The sequence below is a fragment of the Palaemon carinicauda genome, chromosome 2 (genome assembly GCF_036898095.1).
Source record: "Palaemon carinicauda isolate YSFRI2023 chromosome 2, ASM3689809v2, whole genome shotgun sequence".
Taxonomy (NCBI): domain Eukaryota; kingdom Metazoa; phylum Arthropoda; class Malacostraca; order Decapoda; family Palaemonidae; genus Palaemon; species Palaemon carinicauda.
The window spans coordinates 74655788-74660877 of record NC_090726.1 but is presented as its reverse complement, the minus strand read 5'-3'; positions in this window follow the sequence as shown (position 1 = coordinate 74660877).

The following is a 5090-nucleotide window of genomic DNA, read 5'->3' as shown; positions in this document are numbered from 1 at the left end:
AAACGAAAGAGTTTACCTGCCTATGTCACGAGGGCCGGATGAAAAGTCCTCGGGGGCTGGATATGGCCCGCAACGCTGTTATGATTATTTTTTATCCTAATTCTGAAGACTACGAGGTATTTTGAAGTAGCCCTGTCCCAGACATAACTAGGGAGTAAAGTTCAATTTTGAATATCAAGGTCAAAGTTCCATCATGAGAAAGTTCAATTATGGGACAGTACAATCATGAAACTGTTTAATCATGAAAAAGTTCAATAATTCTGATAAATATTCTTGGAGAGATTTTTTTTATATCATCATCTATATTCGAGTAGCACATATTTTGATTTTAAAATCGAAACAAAATTCAATTCCCAAATCTATCATAAAACTATTCAAAAGCCATATAGAATCATCTCCTCTTATGCAGACCCGCAATGAAAAAGGTATCAGATTTCCAAGAGAACAGATTTTAAATAAACATGTAGGGAAATATTCCAGTGGTTCAATATTCTCGTCACAAAAATACTTGTTAAGAAAGTTTAAAAAATAAGGACTTTAAATAGGTGTGCATGAATATCTATATTTTTCTTCCATAGAGATTGTCACTATTTCTTAATTTCTATATTTCCTTTTAGAGTTACAAATAGCGTTATTGATATGATTGAATGATAAGTTTAGAGAACCTAATTACTGTTTGACTTAATCAAATCTATACATATATATATATATATATATATATATATATATATATATATATATTTATATATATATATATATATATATATATATATATATATATATATATATATATATATATATATATATATATATATATATATATATATATATATATATATATATATATATATATATATATATATATATATATATATTAATCTCTCTCTCTCTCTCTCTCTCTCTCTCTCTCTCTCTCTCTCTCTCTCTCTATATATATATATATATATATCTCTATATATATATATATATATATATATATATATATATACTTATAAATACTTATAAATACCTTGAAAAATCATCACAGATACTAATTTCAATATATTATATATCTAGTATTATTTATAAATATATGTGATTTATTGACTGTAAATGAAATTATGCCATATTTTACTTCTTGAAAAATTCCAAAAGATATCATCTAATAACAAGATTTAATGAATACTCTAATTTTTTCTCATTTCACGAGAAGAAGCAGATTCACATATGCATTATTCTCAAGCTGGTTACGTTTGAAAACACTATAATTTTTTTATTATTCCATCTCCACTAAAAGAATAGAAGGAAACGTGTCACATTGAGTTCACTTACATCCTCCCAGGTAGCCCCATTGACACCTTAGGGAGGCATATTTAAAAAAACTTTGAACTCTTTTAAGATACAGCTATCGATAGAAACTACTTATCTATGGGGCAAAATTGTGATTTTCTAAGTTTGATGGCTTTTCTTATGATTTTCAGTGATTTTGCTCATTTCACCGTTACATATTATTTAATTTTCATGAAATAAAAAAATCTCACGTTACATGTTCATTACCCTCTATATTAAGGAACACACACACGCACACACACACACACACACACACATATATATACATATATATATATATATATATATATATATATATATATATATATATATATATATATATATATGTATATGTATATGTATATATAAATATATATACATATATATATACATATATATATATATATATATATATATATATATATATATATATATATATATATATATATATATATATATATATTTATATATATATATATATATATATATATATATATATATATATATATATATATATATATATATATACATACATATATATATATATATATATATATATATATATATATATATATATATATATACAAAATCATTTCTGAAATATAGTTTAATAAGATTAAAGCATAATAAAGCACACTAGTACTAGCTGGGGGTAATTAATCAATCTATAGATAGTTGTTCCCTTTGACTCAAGAGAAGAGTCATTCCATTGGATGACGTCAACACTGTGGTCTAAACACACTCGCCAGTAGCCGCGTCAGACCACAAGTGAGAGATTAACTTTTCCTTTGTCTTCCAAGTTCTGAGATTATTGTCTTTTACGCTTAATTCCACAAATCTACTTTCTATTTATTCATTCGGGATAACTTTTGGTGTTGGATGTCAAACAGTCGTCTCGTTGACTTTTACCCTTTTAACAGTTGGATGCGATATCAATATCACTTTGTCTTTCTTCATTTGATAATCCTTTTTTTGTTCTTTTGAGGTAGAACATTGTATTCTCTTCAAATTTAAGAATATTCACTCGTTATATGACATCATTTCAAACAACCAATTCGTTTTTTTTTTTTTAAACCAGTTTTTTTTTTTTTTTTTAATATAAAAGCTAATAAATGTACCTTTATTTGGGTACTAAATAAAAATGTATGTATAACAGGATGAAAATAAATTTTTTTTTTGGCCGATCAAAAGGGAAAAACATAGTTTTCCATACCCTTCACAGTAAGACTGATGGCAAACGACTAAGGAGAGAATTTAGCGCAATGTACATGTGTCACTATTGTAACACTCCCTCGACTCTTTTTGTTTTCACAGACTTGCTTACATACCCTTTGCGAAATATGTTTGTCGACTTCATCAGTTGTTTGTCTCAAATCTTCAGTCGATAATCAGTAGATTCTCCTCTGTTTGTTGTTTTAATTTTGATTTGCTTTTCTTTTTGTACTATTTCAAGAGTCGCGGTACCTTTATTCACTACTTTGGACAAGAGAGAAATAATAAATCATGACAGATTGTCCACAGTCCTACGTTAACAACAGTATTAAAAAGTTTATTATCTTGATAGCTAGAGTGTCAAGAGACCTAGATTCCCATATTCTGGTTTATCTGTCTATCTATCTATCAGTCTATATATATATATATATATATATATATATATATATATATATATATATATATATATATGTGTGTGTGTGTGTGTGTAAATATATATATATATATATATATATATATATATATATATATATATATGTGTGTGTGTGTGTGTGTGTGTGTGTGTGTGTGTGTCTGTGTATATATATATGTAAATATATATATATATATATATATATATATATATATATATATATATATATATATATATATATATATAAAATGCTCATCATAATCATCATCATCAGCAGCAGCACCAGACCAAAGGAGTCAGACATGTCCTCCAACTTGCGTCTTTCTTTGCCAGCCCACGCCCGCAAACTTTCTAAGTTCCTCAATTCAACATCTTCTCTTCCTTCCCCTGCTTCTTTTACAATTTCTAGGGACCCATTCTCTTATTTCTAATGTCCATATACTGTCTGGCCTGTCCATGTCCGTTTCATTTCCTTAGACGTTAGAATATCCTCTAATTCAGTTTGTTCTCATATCCAAGTTGCCCCTTCCTGTTAGTGTTATTCCCATCATTATTCTTTCCATAGCTCTCTGAGTAGTAACTATCATTATGTAGTTTTGCGGTTAGTGTACTTCATTTAGAGATATCTTCAAGTATTCTGACATAAGATTATCTTATTCCTTTTTTATTAAGGGCTTTCATTACTGTTGATGTTTTGAGTGATTTAAAAGCTTTCTCATAGTCTTTGAAAGCCATACATAGTGGTTTATCATACTATGTTAATTTTTCCATTATCTAATTAATCACATGGATATGGTCAGTTGTTGAATACCCTCTTGTGAAGTCGGGGTGCTCTCTTGGTTGATTAAAGTGTAGCCGTCTTTCTATTCGGCTTGTTAGGGGTAATTTTTCTGGCCTTTTGTGTCTCCCTTTTTGTGAATTAGTATAATGATAACCTTTTTCCAAGCTGTAGGTATAGAGCATTCTTGCATACATTTGGTGTAGACTTCAGCAAATTTTACTACTATGAAATCTCTTCCATCTATTATTAAATCAATTGTTAGGCCATCTACTGCTGCTTTGCCTCTTTTCGTGGCTTTTAATGCTTCCGTAACTTCTTGTTACTTTTGGTGGAATTATTTCTTATATCACTATTGTATAGCATTGAATCGAATTCCTTTGTAGTATTTCATACTCCATCTCTATTGTAGATATTTCTATTTTCATCGTTTAAAGCAAACGTCTGTTGGCACCCTGTTCCAGCCTTCTTTTCATAAAGTTGATGCTTCTTAATTTCTTTATCATTTGCTTAATTTTTTTCTTATTGTGTTACATATCTTGGGTTTTGATTTATTGTTTTGGATAGTTCCACTAATTCTATTCCATCTTTCTTGAATTTTATACTAATTTCCAATCTTTTCTTTATTAGGTTTTTCGTTTTTTCTGATAGTTTTCCTTGATCTTGTTCAAGACCTCTTTCACCGATCTCTTGTGCTGATTCCAATACAAATTTTGTTATATTACTGTTAGCTGGAATAGTTATTTTGTATTGCTAAGCTAAACTCATATTTTTCTCTTATTTAAGAAGTGTTTATTTTCTTTCGTAAAACTAATTTTTCTCTCTCTTTAATTAGATCTAAACTAATTTTGCTTCTAACCATTCTATGATCGCTTGACTCCAACTTGTCTAACACCGCTATATCTTTAACTAAATTGATTTTTTCACCGAATATAAAATCTATTTCATTTTTGTTTCGCCATTTAGGCTTCGCCGTGTCCTTTTTCGTTTTTTTTTTTTTATATTAAAACACGTGTTCATGATTTTAAGATTGTTTATTTCAACAAAATCTATAAGCATGTCGCCTTTGTAATTCCTTGTGCTTACTCCAGATTTACATAATGCTAATTCCCCTCTCTTCTTTTGACCTATTTTTTGCGTTGAAATCACCGGAAACAAATGTAAATTGAGTCTTATGTTTTTTTTTTTTAATAGATATATCCAGATTTCCATAAAAAGTTTCTATTTCTTCCTCTGTATGGAAATGTTGTTGGTACATATGTTTGAATGATCTGCTAATACTTCTTATTTAATTTGATAATTAATCCTGCAATTCTATCACCAATTTAGTACTACAAATTTCATCTGTGTTACCTGCAAGATCTTTATTAATAAGAAAAC